This window comes from Phascolarctos cinereus, unplaced genomic scaffold, assembly GCF_003287225.1.
Source record: "Phascolarctos cinereus isolate Bilbo 61053 unplaced genomic scaffold, phaCin_HiC Scaffold_8;HRSCAF=390, whole genome shotgun sequence".
Taxonomy (NCBI): Eukaryota; Metazoa; Chordata; class Mammalia; order Diprotodontia; family Phascolarctidae; genus Phascolarctos; species Phascolarctos cinereus.
The window spans coordinates 10,637,835-10,660,934 of NW_027556291.1; the positions used below are offsets into that span (position 1 = coordinate 10,637,835).

The 23,100-nt window shown below is 41.1% G+C and overlaps 1 pseudogene across 2 annotated transcripts in view; it reads left to right on the forward strand.

Annotated features, from left to right (window-relative positions):
• The window catches only part of LOC110192325 (casein kinase I pseudogene), a 46,343-nt pseudogene that overhangs the window by 16,982 nt on the left and 6,261 nt on the right, over positions 1–23,100 (forward strand). The window lies entirely within an intron of this gene.

Genomic DNA, 23,100 nt, shown 5'->3' on the forward strand with positions numbered 1-23,100 from the left:
AGGCAAGTTTCATAGTTGTTTGTTAAAGCTGCTGGTAAGAAAGGGGCCAGAAAGTGAATCAGTAATAATAAGAGAAATGCAGTTTAAAGCAACCATGAGCTTCAACTCCACATTCAACAGATTGGCAAAGATGACAAAAGTTGAAAATGGAAATTGTTGAAGGGGTTGTAGAAAGACAGGCACACTGATGTATTTTTTCTTTTTTAAATAAGCTTTTATTGTTGTCTTCTGTTTCTTACATCATCTTAGTTATCTCAAATATCCTTCCCCCTCTCCCTCTCAGGGAACTATCCCATATAAAAAATAGTATTTTTTAAAACAAAAACAATCAGCACAGCTGATCAATACATTGATAAAGTTCAAAAACATGTACCATGTATAACCCCTGTGGACCTCCCATCTCCACAAAGGGGCAGGATTGGTGGTATCTTCTCATCTATCTTTATTCAAGTCATGCTCAGTCTGTATAATTTTGTTATGTTAAATTTTGATTTTTATTCTGCTTTCTTTCCATTGTTGTAGTTTTGTGTTTAATTGTCTTCTTGGTTCTGCTTGCTTCACTCTGTATTAGTTCCTGTAGATCTTTCAATGTTTCTCTGTATTCATTACATACATCATTTCTTACAGCACAGTAGTATTCCATTACATTCATGAATCACAGTTTGTTTAGCCATTCTCGAATCTACTTTGTTTCCAGTTCTTTGCTGTCATAAAAAAGTGCTGCTATAAATATTTGGTGTATGTTAGAGACTTTATTTATTGCTTCTTTGGCGTATAAGCCCCGTAATCGAGTCTCTGGTTCAAAGAGTATGACCATTTTAGTCACATTATTTGCATAATTCTAAATTGCTTTCCAAAATTGTTGTACCATTTCTTTTTTAATTTTATTTTATTAATTTATTTTGATTTATCAACAATCACTTCCATAGGCTTTTGAGTTTAAAATTTTTCTCCCCCTTCCTCCCTACCACCCTCCCCAAGACGGCACACAATCTCATATAGGCTATACATTTACATTCCTATTAAACATTTTCACATTAGTGAAGTTGTAAGTAAAAATTAAAACCAATAGGAGGAACCATTATAAAGAGGAAACAAAACTCAACAGAAGAGAAAAAAAAATGATAGCGATTCAACTTCCATAGTTCTTTTTTTGGATGTGGATAGCATTTTCCATCACGAGGCCTCTGAGGATGTCTTAGATCCTTGTATTGCTGAGAAGGGTTAAGTTTATCAATATTAGTCATAACACAACATGGCTGTTATTGTGTACAAAGTCCTCCTGGTTCTGCTCACTTTACTTAGCATCAGACCATACAAGTCTTTCCAGGTTTTTCTGAAGTCAGCCTGTTCATCATTTCTTATAGCACAATAGTATTCCATCACATTCATATACCTCAACTTGCTCAGCCATTCCCCAATGGATGGGCATCCTCTCAATTTCCAGTTCTTTGCCACCACAAAAAGAGCTGCTGTAAATAAGTAAATGTCTTTGTTAAGAGCTAATTGAGTCTATTGACTAATCACTGGAAGCTTATTAGTGGGGGTTTGCAAGCTATACTATTAGTAGTAGCCATCCACAGAAACCTAGAGCAGTAGCTATATATTGGGGAAATAGCCCCTGAGGAGGTGCTACACACAGTTATATACATCTGTTGTGTATACAGTACATACATGATAGCTGTATGTGTATATATATGCACACACATATGTATCATTGTGTATATATACAAATTATATATACAATGTATTCACACATATAATGTCTATATGCATGTACACACACAAAGACAAAAGTGAACAGCTCTCTGACCTCAAAGAGTTTACATTTTAATGAATGGAAAAATATGTGATGTGGTGTGTGTGTCTGTGTATGTGTATAGATATCTTAGCACAGTGCCTGGTACATATTAGGTGCTTAAATGTTTATTGATTGATATATACACATATACTTTTATCTGTACATACATATATGCACATGCGTTACATGTATATAAATACCCAAACATATTGTTTACTTCGTTAGAATGTAAATTCCTTGATGTCAAGGAGTTTTGTCCTTGTGTTCTTGGCGCTTAGCACATTGCCTACTCTTAACAGGTGTTTAAAAATGCTTAGGAGTTGGTTGGTTACCCAAAGCTACACAGGTAGTAATGGTAGAGTTTGCATTCAAAATTAAGTTTTCTAAGTGTAATTCGAATCCTCTATAAAATGTGACTCAATAAATGATTGTAAAGTAAAAAATGACTCTTACAAGAAATCCACTTTTACCCCTTTTCTAAGGCAGAGGGGAGGCAGAAAATAGAGCCCATTTTCTCTCTGGACTTGCTAATGCTGTCAAGAGTTCGAGGTTCCCACATATTTCAAATGGAAAACTTAACAAATTCACTAAAATAGGCAAGACCAATACTAAGTTTATATATTTTATACTATGTAAAACAGATGGAAAAATGCTTGCATTTTGAGTGAGAGGGTGCGAAAGGAACTTGAAAGTTTTAATGTACAGTGATTTTTCACTGAGTTTAAAAAATACTATCAATTCATTTTAACTTAAGTCGGTCAGTTGCCCAATTCTCCCATTATGTGTTTGACTTCTTGAGTGCATGGAAACTACATTGGGCCCTATGCTAACTTTCATTCCACCCTAAGTGATCCTCCACACAGTTACCAGAGTTATTTTCTTAAAGTGCAACCCTGATCATGATTCTCCCCTATTCAATAAATTCTAGTGACTTCCTGTTACCTCTAAGATAGGATATACATTCCACTGTTTGATATTAAAAACTCCTAATAACTGATCCCATCCTACTTTTCCAGCCTTATTGAATATTACTCCCATTTACACACTCTGCAGCGTCATTCTTGCTTGTTGCTCATAATCAGTGTTCCATTTCCCACCTCCTTGTCTTTGCACTGGATGTCCCCCTATGTTTGCACTACATTTCATCCTCACCTCTGTCTCTTAGAATCCATGGTTTTCTTCAGGATTCATTTCAAGCACCTCTTTCTACATGAGGCTTTCTTGATTTCTCCAGCTGCTAATATTTTCCCACTTCCCCTAACTTCCTTATGTTTATTTTGAATCTATTTCTATATACCTATACATGTACCTGCAGTAGAATGTAAGTGCTTTGAGGGCAAAGATTGCTTAATTTCTTTTTTGTATTTTTATCCCCACTGCTACCATAGAGTCTGGCGCAAACTAGGTGGTTAGTAAATGCTTGTTATTTGATTGATTGTTTTCAACCCACTGAAGCATTATTAAAGGTAGTGAAGTCATAATTTACTAGATTGCCCAGGTGGCCTGGCATACTGTCAGAGGGAAACAGTCATTGTAGAGTCAATGCTCCATTATCTGTAATGATGAGGGATGGAGCCACCTTGGAGAAAACTGCATCCTGGTATAATCCTTTTCCTCCTTTTAGTTGCTAGTCCGGATTTTATTTTTTTTTTTATTATAGACTTTAAGACTGTCAACAAACAGAAACATTTCAATATAAAGTGGGCACAAAAACATCATATATGAAACTGTGAACACCTTAGGTTTTTTTAATTGCATATTAAATATAGGTAGTAACACAGTTTCTCCTTTGTGTCCCTTATGAACATTTTATTTTATTCTGTGCATTTTTAATGTTTCATTGATCTCATTTTTCATCTCTTTTCATGATTCATTCACAAACTTCTCAACCTCCACAGAAGCTTTCTTTTGTAACAAATACGTATTGTCAAGCAAGAGAAATCAACATATTGACTGTCTGAAAATATATCTTATTCTGTAAATTTCATCCCTGAGAGGAGGAGTCATGTTTCAACATCAGTCTTTTGAAGTCATGATTGGCCACTCTTTTGATTCAGTTTCTGAAATTTTTCAAAGTAGTTGTAATCATGGTCTAAATTCTTGTCTTGCTTTGGCATCAATTCATACAATTCTTCTTTAGTTTCCCTGAATTCTTTGTATTCATAATTTCTTATGGCACAGTAATATTCAGTTCATTATATTTATAGATCACAATTTGTTTAGCAATTTACTAATTGATGGTCACTTTATTTCAAGTTCTTGATACCACAAAAAGTGCTACTATAGATATTTTTATTCAGAAGAGTATTTTTCTCCTGTCTTTGATCTCTTGGGGGATGTATGCCTAGTAGTCAGTTGCTAAGTCAAAGGGTATGCACAGTTAAATGTTCTAAATTGCTCTTCAGAACAGTCGAACCAATCCATGGCTGTGCCAAGAGCGCAGCAGTGTGTCTATCTTCTCATAGCCCCCCTAAGGACTGCCATTTCCCCCTTTTGTCATCTTTGTTAATTTAATAGCCATAAAATAGCACCTCAGAATTGCTTTCATTTACAGTTATCTTATTTGTCGATCAGCTAGCCTTTATTAAGTACCTACAATGTGCCAGGTGTTTTGGAGCATGAATTGTGATACTTGTTGATAGCTTACATTTCTTCATTTGGAAACTGCTCATTCAGAAACATTGACCACTCATTTATTAAAGAGTGGCTTATTAATACACATTGTGTCTATTCCCTATATATCTTGCATTTTAGGCCTTTATCAGAGATATTTGCTCTAAAGATTTTCTACACTTAAATGGTTCTCTCTAATTCTAACCACATTGATTTTGCTTGTACAAAAAGCTTTTAAATTTTGTTATCAAATTATGTGTAAAGTTATATTTTATGTAATTCAAATTGCATTACATACTTACTGCTGGATCACCTGCCTCAAGTCTCTCCCCACTCCAATCAAAGCCACCAAAGTGATTCTCCTAAACTGTGTGTCAACCTCCTTTCCCCTACCCCCATCCACAGGTACTCTCAGTAAACTCCAGGAGCTCCCTGTTGCCTCTAGAATCAAATTATAATATCCTCTGTGTCAGATTCAAAGTTCTTCATAACCTAGCCCCTTCCTACCTTTCCAGCCTTCTTGTATCTTATTTCCCAGCACATACTATTTGATCCAGTGACTCTGGCCTCCAGGCTGTTTCATGAACAAGTGCTCCATCTTTTGACTTCAGGCATTTTCTCTGGCTGTCCCCAATGCCTAGAATGGTCTCCCTCCTCATCTCTACCTACTGATGGAATTCCTAGCTTCCTTTAAGTACCAACTAAGATTCTCTTTTTTATAGGAAGTCTTTCTCAACCCTTTTAATTCTAATGCCTTGCCTCTCTTAGTTATCTGCAGTTTATCTTGTATATAGCTTCTTGCTACATATTTGCTTGTTGTCTGTCTTATCAGATTGTGAAGTCCTCCAGGACAGCTACTATCTTTTGCCTCTCTTTGTATCCCCATCTCTTAGCATAGTGCCTAGCACTTAGTAGGTGCTTAATCAATGTTGGTTGAGTGATTGATTGAATTATGGAGTAGAAAAATGCTAACACTATTTTAAGAGGGTCTGTTTTGGGGTTTTCTTCAGCCCTAAAGATTAGTGAGCCTTCCTTTACCTGTGCAACATAGGAATGAGGAGGACTCTTGATTGCTAAGTGTGGCAGATAATTTGAGTATTAGAGCACTAATAAAATAAGTAGGGAAAGTGATCTACAGTGATAAATGTAAGCGATTATCAGCAATGGATATTGGAGTCCAAAATATCTGCATCTGTGAAGACAACTGATGGAAAATCCAAATATTTCAAGTTCATTTGAAAATTTTGGCAGAGGGGTCAAGGAGTTAGTGTGATTTGCTCAAGTTTGAGGGCCAATCTAAGATGCATACTAGTTGGATTCCATTGGAATAGATCTTTAGAGAGATTCTTAATTAAGATGGAGTTTTGCCCATATGAAGGGGCATTGTATTTGGGGTTTGTTAGCCATCAAAATTTAGTGAAAAACCTAATAGTGAAAGTGAGAATCTGAGATGAAATTCTTTGCCATTTGGGTAATAGTGTTGTATTTATAATGATTTCCAGTGATTTCAGAAATTTCCCAACTTTGCGAATTTTTAATGATAAAATTTTAGTAGAAGTTAATGGAACTTCCAGAATGGGAAGCAGGGTACCCAGCTCCCGCACAACTACTCCAGCAAAATCTGATGTTCACACCAGACTGAATAATGATCAAGGAATCCAAAGAGAAACTACAGTAAGTGATATCTTCCATGCCAGAATTGCACAAGAGGTCAGCCAGCAGCCTTCAGGCAATAAAATCCTGAATGCTGTGTAATTAGAACCAAACTTGTCTGTAAAGAAGAGATTACAAAATACACTTCCATCTCGTCATTGGAGAGGTAGGGGGCTATGAGCACAAAACGTTGAATGTACTATCAGTCTTAGTTGATGTATTGGTTAGTTGTACTGAACTGCTTCCTTTTTTCCCTTCTCTTTCTTATTTATATAGTTATTTATTTAGGTTGCCAGGGATGGCTCAATGGGAAAGGGAGGTGAGGAAATATTCAGAAAATGAAAATGATGTAAAAGTAAATTGTATCAATAAAATTTTGAATGCTTGTGTTTCATAGCCAATTGGCAATATTGTATTTGAAACTTGGGCAGTATGGAATATCTCCTGTGTGTTTCAGTTAAGCTTCAGTGAGTTATGGTACACACACACAATTGCGTCACTGCAGACATTTGTTGCTAGAACCCTACTGGAATATTCTCCATCTTGGTAGAACCTGCTAGAGTATGTGCAGTAGTACTGGAATGGCCTTCAAGAGAGCATCTCCATAAGGCATCAGAGTACTTTTCTTAAATACTGCAGAGAATAAGGATATTTGATCCCCTGAGGAAGATCTCTTATTCCTGATTTGGAAACTCTGTCTGCTGGACTACTTGTTCCATCTCACATTAATTTATTTGATTGAAGAATGCATGGATCCATTGCTAGTCTCCTTTGAGGATATTGTAAATGTTTGGATGAAATTTTCCTGAATTAACATGGTTGTATTTTACATGAATCAGGTGCTTCCAAATGGCTGGCACAAGGCATAGTTTCCTTTTTGTTTTGTCTGAGGAACTAATGAATAGTAGTTGACATGTATCTACTGCTTTAAAGTTTTTAAAGCTCTGCCTCACTTAAAGCTCACTGATTAAGCCTGTGAGGGAGGTCTTAGACCCATTGTACAGATGAGGCAGTGGAGGCTACAGGGTAAAAAGTTCCTTGGTTGTGGTGGCATAGTTAGGAAGGGACCTTCTTCTCATTGGGAAAGAGCCAGTGACCAGGGTGGTGGGCACTAGGTAAGTCCTGGCCCTGGCACTTAATCCTGCAGGGCCTTTGCAAGTCATTTAACCTTTCTGGGCTTTAGTTTCCTCCAAGTCCCTTCCTAGACCGTGTGGTGGCAGCATAGAGGCAGCCTTGGCTGGAGGGAAAAGTATTAATGAAAGAAATATTGATGAAGCTCCTATGTTACAGAGCATGGTACTAGATACAGGAATGGAGTAGATAAGGCAGGTGAGGTGAGTAAAGGAAGTCATAGGCTAGCCAGTCCAGGGAACAGCATGGGGTATGGAGGTGGGAAAAAGAGTCTTTCCCTCCCTCCCTTCCTTCCTTCCTTCCTTCCTTCCTTCCTTCCTTCCTTCCTTCCTTCCTTCCTTCCTTCCTTCCTTCCTTCCTTCCTTCCTTCCTTCCTTCCTTCCTTCCTTCCTTCCTTCCTTCCTTCCTTCCTTCCTTCCTTCCTTCCTTCCTTTCTCCTTACGAAAATTGCCTACTCATGCCCAAGCCACCTGAATAAGTATGGGATGGCCAGCTCAGCACAAGCCTTAGAGGTTCTGTCCTTACTCTTGCCGCTAACTTGCTGGGAGATTCAAGCAAATCTTGCACAGTACCCTCTGTGCATTCAGTTTCTTAGCTCTAGAAGGAGGGCTAATGTAGTTTTCTGCCTATGGCTTCATAAATATTTAAGAAGGATTAACAAGTTGGGGAGTCAGGTGCAAGTCATTAGGGCATCATTTAGCACAACAGCTTACTCTTGGTTTATTCTATTCTGCTACCTTAGTGGCTCAAAGTGCCCCCAAGTACACCCTGGTAGCAACTTTCTAATCCAGCAGGTTCTGGCCCAATTTGTGGGAAATGCTAAGTAAAATACAGCAGCCCAGCATTAATGAGCCTTATTCACTAACCTACATAAGCCTCCGGGGGCAAGTCCTCTCTAGGTTGTGGGGAGGGAGATGGAAGGGGAAGGAGAGGAGGAGGGAGAACAAGAGAAGAATCCCTAGAGGTGTGAAGCCTGGATTCTTTGCTTCAGTCTGTTGGTGCAAGCTGCAAGGGGTGTTGTCTCCATTCTGACCTTCTGGGCATCCCCACTGGGGATGGAATGATACACCTTAGCTGGAGTCACTTGTCTTTGAGATTTCAAATATTGGAGTTGGCAATGAATGTTGGCTGCTATCTACATATAGGTCAATGACTGCTCAAATGGAGCAAAAATCAAAGTTGAATTGTTTTGGAGGAGGGGACAAACGCAAAGACCATGGAGTACAAGATGGGGCCAAAGGGATGGCAGTGGGCTGAGGAGGTATGGGGACACTAAATAGTAACTTACAGGACTAGAAGAAGAGAGCTGGAGTTCATAATATGTGCTCTCACCTTTGTCAACACAACGGATTTAAATTCTATCCCAGTGCTGCAAAAGATGAGCCAGCTCTCATTCTTAAAATACTCACTTGAGTGACACTGGAGAGGAGAATTTGGCCCAATAAAACAGCCCACACTCCTTTTATTTTAATTGGGCATGATGATTAGATTTATGATTAGATTTACAATGGGAATATGTAAGAGTCTATTATGCAAATCATTCTCCAAGCTCTACCGTTGACAAAAGGCGTTTGTGTGTTTGACCACCCTGGAGAAAGGGCCTGTTATTTGGTTCCATAAAGCAACTGGGCCTGCCTAGCTTAAACATGGGTTTTCCTACAGGGTAGCTGGGCCCCCAGGGACTTCAAAGGCCTGGCTATTGAAGGAGGCAGCTACACCCTGGTACAACAGAATTCCTAGACCTGCCTTCTTTCTGTTATGTGCTAAAAAAAACCTTCAGATATTTGAGACCTTTACATGTGTACTTTTCCTCTTAATGTAACCCCTTGTACCATCTCAACTCGAAAGACTTCTTACTTTTCTGTCTAAAAGAACTTTTCCTTTAAAGAATGCCAGTAAGGCCAACTCAAAGCATGCTGCCCATTGGATAGTAAGCCCTAGTATGCAGACATATGTTTTCCCAACCAAAATTCAGAGTTCCATATGCTCCCTGCTGTGTTTCATGTTACAGAAGTGAATTCTCCTGTGGGTTGGGATGAAATAGCTAGTAAAAAGTGTCTATTATTTGTATCTAAGACCACAAAATAATTTCACGTGGCGAGCTTTTTTTTCCCCCAACCTGCAGGTGCTGAGATATGAGGGAGCATCTATGCAATGTTGCCATTCATAGGAAACTCTTAAATTGTGCTAGTGAATGTTTGTGGCATATTATTTCTATATATATTTTCAGATTTGTGAAATCAGGATGCCTATTTAAAAAAATTCTACCCAGTCTACCCAAGGTCTTTATTTCTCTTTGTTTTCTTAAAACTGCAGAAATCAGTTGATAAGCAAGTACTTTTTAAGTACCTCTCATGTGTGAAGCATTGTGCTGGATGCTGGGGGTGCAGCGACACAAGAGATTGCCTTCTAACCTAGAGGTGCCATGCACGTGGCCCAGGGCATGCAGAGCAGATGCAAAGTGAGCTTGAGGAGGAGAAACGTGGTTGGGAGGGTGAGGATGAAGAGAGGCTGCCTGCCAGACTGGTACTTGAGTGGAGTCTTGAAGGAAACCAAGGATTCCAAGAAACAGGTGACAGGTAAGGGAGACCATTCTAGGTTAGAATGGAGGTATGAACCAAGAAGCTGAGGGGCCATTACAACAGCAACAATGAACAACAGTGAGCATACATGAAAGGGAGGAATGGGGGGGAAGGCTGGAAGGTGAAGAGGGGACCACGTGACGAAGAGCTTTAAATGTCAAGTGGAAGAGTTTATATTTGATCCTGGGATCAGGGAACCTCTGGTGTTTAGTGAAGAGGAGGGTGACCATGGTGAGGCCTGTGCAATTGCAAGGAAAGTCTTGAGGCATGTTGACCAATTAGACTATTTCCATAATCCAGCTCAGAGGTCCTGAGGGCCTGCGGTAAGGTGGTGCCTGTGTCAGTGGAGAGAAGGAAATTGTTGTTTGTTGGTGTTCCTTTGGTGCTGCTTGTAACCCATTTTTGTCTTTGTTAATGCTCTTCCATAGATCCTCCACATAGGAACTGCCAAACATGCTGGAGGCCTTCCCTGGGGGTGGTTTTTTTTAAAAGTACCGATGGACCCTCAGTCTACCAATCTGTTTTCGCTCTCTTGTCCTCAGTGATACTCCTTAAGCCACTTACTTGATGGCTAGAGAAAGAAACAGACAGTTTGTGCCATTAAGGAACTTCCATACTGCCTAGAAGGTTAAGACATGCCCTCTAATATAGGTAGATACAAGATCAATGTGAGGAGAGAAAGAGTATTGGCAACTGGGGAGGATCAGGACAGACACCACGTAATTGGTAGCACCCAAGCTAAGCCTTTAAGGAAGGTGGGGATTTTGAGAGGCTCAGAGAATGCCTTGTACAAATACAAAGAGGTGGGAAATCAAACCCAAAGTTTGAGTAAGAGTTAGCAGTTCAGTTTGGCTGCTGCATAGAGTAGTACATGAAAGCAACTTGGATGCCTATGGCAAATAAGCCAAAACATACCTGGAGGGAGCAGCATAGAATGCACCTTCATATTAATTTTGCAGTTTGTGATGTGGAGTAATTAAGACCCATTTCATTCGATTTGGAATGGAGGCCATATGAGGGTAAGCCTTAGGGTGTTAGCCCTGTGGGCAGAGAAACCCTAAGACAAGCCAAGGCTAATGAGAAGGAAGCCTCCACACTAGGGGGCTAGGCGGTAGAGCTTGAGGAGGATAGGTTCATGAAGTAGCTCACCTGGGGTCTAGTCTTTATGGAGGAAGAAGAGCATTATCTAGTAGTTTCCTGTTTTAACATTCTTGCTAACTAGGTACTAAGCTTGGTTGTTTCTATGCTGCTGAAAATGTGCTAGTACTATCGAAATGTAAATACACCACTTAACAATTTGATAATTCTTTAAAATAATTGTTTTACGTCTTTGTGATTTCAAAATTTTAGTGTTCTGGGGAAGAGTCCTGGTTGCCTCGCACTGGTTAATGCTGTGGAGGTAAAGCAGCACCAAACCTCACTGAATCAGCCCTTTTGTATTTTATTTTAGAGGAACAGACTAAATGAAGGTTTTTGAGCAGGGAAAGGACATGGGTAGATCTAGGTCTTGGAAAGGTTCATTTGGTAGCCATGCAGAAGATGGATTTGAGAAGAAGCAGGCCCAATTGTGAGGCTCTAACAGTAGTCTGGGGAGAGGGCTTAAATCAGGGTGGGGATCAGGTGAATGGAGAGAAGCCATAAATGTTAAAGATGACCAGGGTGCTGAATCAACAAGAGATATGGGCAGTTACCAGCAATTCCTAAGTGCTTTACAAATGTTATCTCCTTTGATCCTCACACATACCCTGTGAGGTAGGTATACTTTTCCCCATTTTATAGATGAAGAAACTGAGGTTCAGTAAGTTGACCAAGGTCACACAGCTAGTAAGGGTCTGAACCAGAAATTGATTTCAGGTCTTCCAACACTCTGGTCTCTCCACCACTTAGCTGTTGAAGGAAAGGTAAGCATCAAGGTTGACTAACTAGGAGGATAGTGGTGTCAGTATAGAGGAAAGGTAGGTGAGAGATGATAATGATATTGAGTTAGAGATGCCTCTGGAACATTTTAGTGGAGGTAACACCAAAATGTAGTTGGTGCTGTGGGGTTGGAGTTGAGGAGAGATATTAAGGCTACATACATAGCTTTGGGATTCACTTGGTTAGGGAAAACTGACTCCATGGTGGCTGATGAGATTGCCAATGGAGAGAGTTCATAGCTAGATGAGAAGAGGGTCCAGTATAGAATTTGAAGGATATCTATGTTTAGGGGCTGGGGGATATATGAAGAACTAGCAAAAAAGATTACAAAGGAGCCATCACATAGCTAGGAAGAAAAACCAAGATAGGATAGAGTGTCCAGGAGTACAGAGGTAATCTGTAGTGTCAAAGGAGGCAGCTAGATGGCTCAATAGATAGAGCACTGGGCCTAGAATCAGGTAGACATGAGTTCAAGTCCAGCTTCAGACACTTACTCCATGTGTGACCCTGGGCAAGTCACTTAACCTCTGCCTGTCTCTAGAGAAGGAAATGGCAAACCACTCCAGTATCCTTACCAAAAAAACCCTATGGACACTATTGTCCATGGAATCATGAAGATTCAGACATGGCTGAGCAGCAGCACAGTGTCAAAGGATGCAGAGATTTTTGTGGAAGAATGAAAAAAGGTCATTGTGTTTAGCAGGTGATAGATTGTGGTACTTTTGGAGAGAACCAGTGCTTTCAGTGGAGTGGTAGACTTGAGACATGAGTGGGTGATAAGAAAATGGTTGCAGTAAGAACAGAATACTTGCTGGAGAATTGACAATGAAAGGAAAGAGATTGTAGGATGATCTTAAAGAGTTGGCCAGATGAACTAAGATTTTTTTTTAAAGGATGGGGATACCTGAGCATTTTTGTAGGCATCAAAGAAGGGACAGGTTGAAGATGATAGAGATGGTCTGATCCCTGGGCAGGCTTCAAGAGTAGATGAGGGTCAAGGGTGTAAGTAGAAAGCTTAGCCTTGATGCGAAAGGGCCATCTTCTCAACAGAGACTAGAGCAAAGGAAGAGAGGCCAAGTCTGAAAAGGTAAAGGGTCTTTGATGTGTAGATGAGAGGATTTGGAGAAGTTGGGCTGGATAGTTTTAATGTTCTCAGTCAAGTAGAAGGTGAAGTCATGTCAGGAAGAGAGGTTGGAGGAAGTTAGTCAACCAGCATTTATTAAGTGCTTACTATGTGCCAAGCACTGTGAACATAGACAGGAAAAAAGTAGAAAGACTGAAAGTTTCTGTCCTCAAGGAACGAACATTCACTAAATAAAAGGAAGCTGAAAAGTCATATGGTGGCAAGAGTGCCCCTTGGCTCGGAGACGAATGAGATGTAGGTGGGGAGCTCTCCAGACGTAGGAGGCTCTTCGCTGGAGGGCTTCATAGCTCTGTTATAGGGAGGACTTCTTTCAGGTAAGATTTGGATGAAGTGGCATTTGAGGTCCCTTTCAACTCTCACATTCTGTGATTCTGATTCTCTGTGATAAAACTCAGTCTGGGAGAATAAAAGAATTTTCATGCAGTGATAAAGGCCTAATCAACTTTAGAGAAGATGAATTTGTTGTTGACAAATTGACAGTTGTTTTGGTCATATGGGTGACTTCTTCAGTAGTGTTGTGAAGACAGGAGGTAGGAATGACTTGGGCTTAAGGGTTGGCTGTGTTTGGACAGCAGTGGCACAAGGCAACAGGAGCTTTGAGAGTAGAGGGCAGTGTAGAGTGGAACTGGCTGACCACAGGACCGTGACATTGAAGAATGAGGCCAGAGCAAGGGTCATGGATGAGAGGGACAGAGGGGCAGCTGATGAGGGTGAGGACAAATGGCAGCGAAGCACTGGAAAGTTGTCAAGATAGGACCTTGTGGTCTGGAATGGAAACCTCCGAGTTGAGATTGTGGAGAAAACAAAGTCTTGGCTGATAAAGAAGCTTAAAATATAACCACTTCTTTGTGCAGTCCAGGTGGAGGCAGTTAAAGAGGCTGATAAGCCGGAAGGCCAGGGTGTTGGTAGAGACATCCACATGTATATTGAAGGCTTCCATTATGTAGGCAGGGCTAGGCTTGGAGCAAGGGATTGAATTCCTTGAGATAGGAGGAAGAGCGATGTGATGGCAGCAACAATGGTTGAGAGGTGACCCCGTGGACCTTCCATGGTAGTGGCAGAGGGAGGGGTCTTCAAGTGGACACAGTTGGAACTTTGATCTAGCTAGTCAATGATCTGCAGAGATCTGCAGAGAGTTGATTCAGAGATGACTCCCACATCAATCACTGGGCCTTCCTCGTCTGTTAAAGTTGAGTGTCTTTCATTTTCTGTGGTTTCTGTGTACGTGAATACGTGTGCTTATCTGTATTGCTTACCATATCTAGCACATTGCAACTCCTGGACAGAGTTTTAACAATATACAGAGGAGAGTCTATAAGGCTTTGGCCTCTTTTATTTCTCAGTCCAAAACTCAATTTTCTAATATTTTTCATCATCCACTTCTGAACCTGCCTTCACAATTTGTTATAGTACAGAAAGAACCCTGTAATGTCATAGAACTTGTCATGTAAGATATAGGGCTGCAGTCTTTTCGGGGTATTGTTTTCATGCTTAGATTTCTTTCCTACCAAAGGTGAGTTGGTTTTTGTTAACCCATAGAATGCAGAAGCTGCAGGGGACCTCAGCAGTCGTCTCGTCTGGCATCCTTGTTAATCTTGGTCTTATTGTTGTCGGTTTTATGTTCTGGATCCCTTTGGCAGTCTGGCAGAGCAGAGAAACTGGCAGCCAGGATCTGTGAGTTACCCCTTAACTCCATGTGTTCTCGAAGTTGGAACCCCCTTTACCGTAGATTCTGTATGCATCCGTATATGAGAGTAGACCAGGTTTGGAGAATGTTTTGTACTAATTGGTCTTACGGTGCCGCCTTAATAACAAAAGCTAGTTAATTAATGCTGATAGTCAATTGAAAGTACAGAAATATAGGCTCCTGAGCAATAGCAGCAGAGTGACACAGCCAACCTGAAAATTCAGAGCCCACCTAGCTCTGAAAACCTGACCTGCCAATATGAAAATGAGCCTATGCATGACATAATTTATCATGTCATCTCTAAGTCTTGATCCGTGTATGCTTGTGAATCTTAGTTTTAAATTTTAAGCATTAATTTTGTGGAGAGGAAATAAATAGCAATCCTATACCTGATCTTCATTAAATAATGAATACTTTGCTGCCACCCTTTTGGGGGAGAACACAGACATGAGCCAAAGCTAAGCTTTCTTGAGTGGTCAGTCCACTACTTACTCGCTGGTAGTCTTGAGTAAGTCACGTTACCTCAGTGGGTCCCAATTTCTTCCTTTCTAATAAGAAGAGGTTGGAAGAGATGTTTCTAAGGTTTCTCAGAGACTTGGAAATTCTGATAGTCTCCTCATGTCCTTCCTCTCTGCATTCCATTCTGTGTCTTAAACTTTCAGAGTTAACTACTTTGAACTAGTTTTTTGTTAGCTCTCTTATGTCTCCCTGTGGTATCAGTCTAAATTTACATAGAAGCCAGAGCCCTGGACCTTCCATCACCCATCTTCCCTTCTTCCTTGCCATTCTCTTCCCATACTACTTGCACAGACCCATGAGGCTGATTTACCTGCCATTTCCCTCCCACACGTAGCTTGTTCTGCTCTCACCAAGTGCATTCTTTGAAATGGCCTCCCCTTTCCTCATCCTCAATCTCTGTACTTCACAGTCTTCTAGGATGGACCCCTACCAACCTATTGATTCACTCCCTTACTCAGTACCCTTTGGCTTTTAGGCCTGGTTTGTACTGACATATATTCATTGGAAATTATTGATTTGGTATTTTGTAAATGCTATTCTCAGTTGTTTGCTGTATGTGTTTCCTTTGTCTAGATTTTTTTGACCCCTCAAGGACAGGTGACACACTTCTTAATTCTTCTGTCTTCCTCCACAGTATCTGATGCTAACTAAGGCCTTCCCAAGGCTGATGATTGATAGCTCCTGTTGACTGACCATAGTCATCTCGTTGTGTCACATGGAGCAGTATTGGAGGGTAGACACAAACACGGATCTGGAGATGATTTCTCATAGTTTGTTTTTCTGTGCGCCTGCTCTTGCCTTCCTAATGCTGCCTCTGTGTCTTTAAAATTCCTGTGAAAATACAACATTTTCCCTTCTCCACCCAATAATCTGTTTCCATTAGGAGAGGAACATTAAGGTTTAGAAATGGGAAGTCCAGAAACTGGAACCATTTAGAAATGCACACAGTGAGAAAGCAACGTGTTTTGGGGTTTTTTTTTCATGCTTAATGAGTTTTTAACCCTGTGCCCCTTCCTGCTGCATTGCAGAGACAAAGGTGGGGAAGGGAAGAAATTTGATATATGCACCAATTCAGAAGAAGATCTGGAAGCCATCATTTTGTTTCTAATTGACAGTGAGTTAAAGGCAAATACTCTGGGATCCAGGTACATTTGTCGTTTTTGGATGCCTTTATTGGCATTAGACCTATAAACACCAGCCGGTCATGATTAGAAGCTTGTGACCTGGAATGAATTCAGTTTTCCGTGAACTTCACAGCACCAGCATCTAACCAGTAATGCAGTAGCTTGCAGGATGCTAACTGGCTGGGCAGCTTTCTCCCAGCTCTCTCCCAGCTCACTCCCCGCTCAGCTCATGGTCTCTACCTCTCTACCTCCTTCCTGGCCTCCTACTGTTCCAGGTGAAACCTGCACTCTCCTGATTGGTGATTCTGCAGCCTGGCCCACCATTATGCCGTGCTCACATTTACTTCTTCTTCTCTGCCTCATTCCTCACCAGCAGCTTGCCCCCTTCAGAGTATCCCTTTCCCCACTTCCCAGCCATTCTTATTTGCTTTTAGCACAGCGCCAAATACCTAGTTAGTACTTCAGAAATGCTCACTATCTCTCACAATGTTGTTGTTGTCATTCAGTTGTTTCAGTCGTGTCCAATTCTTTGTGACCCCATGAGGTTTTCAAGTGGTTTGCCATTTCCTTCTCCAGCTCATTTGACAGATGAGGAAAGTGAGGCAAACGGTGAGGTGACTTGCCCAGGGTCACATAGCTAGAAGTGTCAGAGGCCTGATTTGAACTCAGAAAGCTGAGTCTTCCTGCCTCTAGGCCTGGTGCTCTGTGCACTGTGGCACCACCTAGCTGCCCTACAACAACAATAGGTTACATCTGTAGGGCACATTACGGTTTGCAAAGCACCTTAGAAATATTATCTGATTTTATCATCTCAATAATCCTGGAAGGTAGGTGCTGCTATTATTCTCATTTTACAGTTATGGGAACTGAGGCAAACAAACGTGAAATGACTTGTCCAAAGTCATATAGCTAGTATCTGTGGCCAGATTTGAGACTGGTCGTCCTGACTCTGAGTCCCATGCTTTATCTGTTAACGTGCCACCTCGCTGCCATATATGTGTGTGTGTGTGCGCGCGTACATGTATGTATATATATATATATATAATATGTGTGTGTATATATATACACACACACACACACATGTACATAATATGTGTATGCATCTCTCTTTCTCTCCCTCTCTCTCTGTCTTTCTCTCCCTTCCTCCTCCCCTCTCCCTCTATACCTTCACATGAAGTTAAAGGGGAAGTTTCCTTTATCAAAGTGAAGGTAATCCATGGCAAATACAATTGTACGGATGTTAGGGAAGCCTAGGAAAAATGTCAGTATTCCTGAAAGTCGGAGGAAGCAGTGTCTCTGTGCAGTGGAATATGCTAGGTGAGTAAAATCCAAATTGGGATTTCATTAGAATATGTACTAGCTACTGTTGTGAAATGAGATATACTCCATATTTCATGTATCCATTCCACTTGAGCTCTGCAGGATAGAAGGCTTTTCGAGCTGGGCATGAGAGGCCATGTAGGCCACAATTTCCTGTCTCCATAGGACGAACCTCAGCTCCGGTTAGGGAGTTTGAGTGATTTGCCCAGGATTAAACAAATTGTCTAATAACAAATATTTTATAAGTACTGTGGTGTTTCTAGCATGGTTTGTGTGTTTGGGGTGGGGAGAGTAGGTGGTAGAAAAGAGAGAAATATAATATGCTTTATATCCTCAAGAAGTTTATGTGCTAATTGGGGATAAAAGTGTAACATATGTGACACAAATAGAGAGCATATTGTCATTAGAGGAGAAACCACTGGGGTTGTTAGGAAAGACTGTGGAGAAAACAAGGCTTGAACTGGGCCTTGATGAAGTAAAAAACAAATTTGATACAAAAGAAATCCAGTGTCTTTAGGGCTCACTTTGCTGTTTTAACCCTCGGGAAGGGGAAAAGGGAAGGAAACAAGTATTTATTAAGCTCCTATTATGTGCCAGGCTTATGCTGAGCACTTTATAGATATGATCTCATTTGATCCCTGGGATGCCCTGGGGGGCACTAGTGATGCCTCCTTTTGCAGCACAGCCCCTTGGGGGAAGGTAAGCCAGGAGAATCACTTAAATAGCTTCCCTCTTGCTATGCCCTTGTCACACCCTCATTAGATGCCACTGTGCGCCTCACGCAATATATTGCCATCGCAGAATTACTCAGAGAGGCTTTGAGTCCACGAGTGACGAGGGAATGGGCCTACCCCCCTTGCCCAGTGGTCTCTTATCATGTTGAGGTCAGGACGCTCACACTGTGTAGGGGGGTGAAGGAGACTTCGTGTGAAGCTTTCCAAATGAAAGGGTAGCACCATTATTGGATTTCTTTCAATTAACCTTAATGTAACTGAACAGCATGGATTGTAACAGTCGGTTCTGGAGTTATTCTTCCAGATATAGCATTCTTTGATAAGTTCATGAATCAAAATAATATATTCAGTAAGTGCCGAGAGTGCTGAGTGATGAGGCTTAGCATGGCTAAGGAATGTGCTTGGCTATACCATTGCTATTTAGAGTCATCCAGGAAGGAGTATTGTCCTTTCTGGGTTCGACTCACACTCCAAAGATGGAAGGATGCACAGCTCTGCCTCCATATTCCTAATGAAAGTTTGTGTCCAGGGAATAATCTCCTCTAAATGGTAAAGCTAGAAGTACCTCTCTTCATTTTTCATGTGATGTGCTGGCATCACTGGCCCCTAAGACTTGAATCCCTTGAGACCATTCTAGTGATGTGTAACTTCCAAAGAGGATGATGGAATGATCAAGGTCCTGCAATAACTTTCCACTCACTACATAGTAGAATACCTCAGAAGGGCTCCTGATATGGACACCTGGGTAAAGATTACGCAGACTGAAATTGAAGCCCCTAACAAACACAGTTCCAAGGGGCAGAGCTCATAATCAAGTCCCACGAATCCAGCTTGGGGACCTCTAAGGAAGTCCTGATGCTAACAACAGGAGGGAAGCAGGAAAGGGATCATACATCTTTGGAAGTTGTCACCTTAAGGGAAAACAGGGGTGTATCTGTGAGTCTCCTTCTAAGATAGTGACTTCACAGGGTCAGAGCCTTGGAAGGAACCTCATCAGCTTTCTAATGAAATGACTTTGTGACAAAAAGCTTTCTTTGAGGGACTTCGGAAGAGATGAGCTCCCACGGGACGACAGTAGGCTGGAAGTATTTCTGTTACAAAGCTTGCAAGGTCCTCGCTGTCTCCATCAGGGTATGAGGGGAAATGGTGGTCAAGGTCCCGGTAGCAGGAGTTGAATTTGCCTGCCACATGCTGCCTCCCATCTCTCCTTCACCATGTCCTGTTGCATCAGCCAGGCTGATTTGCCTGCCCTGCATGTGGCAGTTGCTTGGCTTTTGGTGGGGGTGGCGAGCCCCTTCTCCTCAGTAATTCCTTCCCCTCCCCATATGGAGAAGACTGGGCTGGGGTGGTGGTGGTTGGAGAACATTGTGTTCCCAAGGCTCTTGGGTTCAAGGTCCTGAGCATTGTTTCCCTTCTTAGAATGTGAGATCCTTCAGAGCAGGGCTGTGCTTTTGGATTTCTTTGTATCGTTAGCGCCTGACCCAGTGCTGGATGCATTACTTAATAAATGTTTGTTGAATGACTGACATCTGCCAGTTCGAGATGTATTTCATCTGGGCCAGGTGACCTGAATTCATTTAAAGGTGGCTGGGTGCTCTCTTACTATCTCTTTACTTATCCTGGGGATCAGCTCTCTGATAGTCATTTTTGTTCAGTCATTTCCAGTCACTCAGTCTATTAGCATTTATTAACTGCCTACTATGTTCCCCAGACAGTGTGCTAAGCAATGAGGATTCAAATAATGGTAAAAAAACAAAACAAAACAAAAAATAGTCCCTGTAAGTGTCCTTCTTATTGGCAAAGAAAACAAAAGCAAAAAAAAAATGAAGCCAGTTTGTCTTCTCTCTTGTCTGTCTGCCCAAGTAAAGGTCCTCCCCCTTCTTAGATCCTCCTTTTTCTCCCAAAGTAGCTTAAAAAAAATTCTTTTTGTTGTCCTTCACTTTCCTCGCCATCCTTCCCTCACCAGCTTATTCGGAGCTTCAGAATTCCTGGCACTATTCTTAGAGGGCCACGTTACAGTCCTATGTTCATTTTCTGCTACATGGGCTTGACTCCATCTTCCCTTTGTTTTTAAATATATATTTTAAAAAACTCTGAATTTAACCAACAAAAATATGAACACATAACTATCCACTCTCTTCTTACTTTCAGAACTAGCTTGCTTGTTTGTGCTTCCTTCTTTGTACTTATTTAAATGTTTCAGTGTCCTTTTGTTATCGTTCTTGTTGACTTATCTTCTCAACTTCCCGTTCTTCCCCTTGCCTCCTCCAATTAAAAACAGAAACAAAATCTTTGTACCAAACAGACAGAGTCAAATAAACTAAATGCACACAGTGGCCGTGTCCAACCAGTGACAATTTGATAAGTGCATACCATGTGTTGTAGTTACAAAGAAAGGCAAAAAAACCAAGTAGATGAACAGTTCTGCTCTGAAGAAGCTCACAGTCTAATGAAGGAGACCGTTTGCAGTTAACCAGGTGCAAACACATGTTCCCATCTTTTGTCTCTTTGGAAATTTTCTGGGTGTGAGCTGAAATCTAAAGGTTATTTGAATTTACATTTCTCTTATTAGTGATTTTGGATCATTCTTTGGTATAGTTAATAGTTTTCAATTCTTCTTTTGACAATGGTTTGTTCATATCCTTTGAGCCTTGTAAAATGACTTTTGGTCAGTGTGTCCTTTGATTTATTACACTTCAGTCTTTTTTTCTGACTTGTGACTTTACACCAGACCTAGGCTCACTCTCTCTCTTTCTCTGTCTCTCTCTGTCTCTGTCTCTTTGTCTCTGTCTCTCTCTTTCTCTCTCTCTCTCTCTCTCTCTCTCTCTCTCTCTCTCTCTCTCTCTCTCTCTCTCTTTCTCTCTTTTCTGCTCTTTTGAGTATGTGTGCTTGGTCTCCACCTAAGTCACATAGTTCCTGGGCTGACCTCTATCTCTGGGGTTTAGTCCTCCCTGAATATTTGGGGTTCAAACCACTGGATCTTGAGGGCCTTGAATGGTATCTTAGTGCAGAGTACTTGGGGACTTTGGAATCCTTGGGCCTGGGGTATCCTGTTCTAAGCGCATTTATTCCTGGACTTGTCCTTGGTGCTCCTGGAGCCCTGGAACCATTCCACACCTTTCAGAGGTTGTCCTTAAGTTGGTTTCCTGCTATTGGTTTTCACCCCTCACTTGTGCTTTCTGCTCTCACTGCCTCCAGGTACCGAAATGTGCAGGTTACCGATGGCTCCGGCTTGCCCCTGATCACTGCAGGAGGCCACCAGTTTTGGGGTGGGTGCTGGTGTTTGCTCTCATTATTGCTCATGGGCTTCTGGCTGACCTTCTGTGCAGTTCTGGGGTAAAAAAAAAGTTGCTCTAATTTCTCAATGAATTGCTTGAACATTATTCCTACAGTCTGGTGCAAGTTTTAGTTTCTCGCTGGAGTGTACCTGTAGGAGTTGAGCTCCAGATTAATTGTAAGAGTATTCCTCATTAGTCTTTGTGTTTCCAGACTCTCCTTCTCTAACTTGAATCCTACATATCAGCCCTAATCTCCTTAAGGCTGCAGGATGAAGGAGGGTGTTGAACTTGGAGTTAGTCGTGTGACTACTAAGTTCAGTAATTTGCTTCACTGAGCCTCAGTTTTTCTATCTGTGAAACTGAGGTATTTATAATGGAGTAAGTGATTTGATCTTCCCAACAACTTTACGAAATAAAATGGTCACAGTTTTTAAAGTGCTTTTTAAAAGTCAGCTGCTATTATTATAACTATTATTGCTGCAGCTAGGTGGCACAGTGGAAAGAGTGCTGGGTCTGGAGTCAGTAAGACTCATTTTCGTGAATTCAAATCTGGCCTCAGACACTTACTGTGACCCTGGACAAGTCACTTCACCCTATTTGCCTCAGTTTCCTCATCTGTAAAATGAGCTGGAGAAGGAAATGGTAAATCGCTCCAATATCTTTGCCAAGAAAATCCCAAATGGGGTCACAAAAAGTTGGATGTGACTGAAATGACTGAACAACAACAATTAATATGAATGTTAATATCCTTATGTTCCATCCTTGCTAAAAATCTTCCCTGGTCCTATATTACATCTAAGAGAGACTGTAGCCTCCCTAGCTCAAATTTAAGGCCTCCACAATCTGGCTGCCCCCAGTCATTTCTGGGTGGGCCAGTGGTTAGAGCACTGGACTCAGAAAGACCGAAATTACAATCCAGCCTCAGATATTTATTCATTGTGTGATCTTAGGCATGTCACTTAATCTTTGTTTTCCTCAGTGACTCCATCCATAACATGGAGATAAGAATAGAACCTACCTCTAGGGTTGTTGTGAGGATCCAGTGAGATAATATTTGTAAAGCCTTTAGCCTGGCAGATAATAGGCACTACAGAAATGATAGTTACTGTTAGAGTCTTGAAATCTAGCCAATACCTCACAGACTCTCAGATTCCTCAAGAGTCTGGCTAATATGGCAAATCCTTAATAAACCTTGTCTTTGTCTGGGAAAAAAAAAAAAGAAAGGATAGTTACTATTATTGTTGCTGTTAATTCCTATCTTATATTAACTGTCTTTCTTGAACTCTTCATTCTATACAGATTTTACCAGCTGTGTTCCAAACTTGGAATTCCATATTCTTCTTCCTTGAATTTGCCCAAACCATTCCTTATAGTTTGGTTGGGATGCCCTCTCTGTTTCCTTATCTCTGCACCTTAAAATGGTTATCTTCCTTCAAGGCTCAGCCTAAGCCACAGTTCCTCTGTGAAGACTTCCATGATTTCCTTTCTCCCTCTCTCCTCTGACCTCTATTGATATTTGTACCTGATTCAAATGACCTGGTATTTATTTGTGGTGGAAATGTTTTATTTCATTACATTAGAGTGTAAACTCCATGAG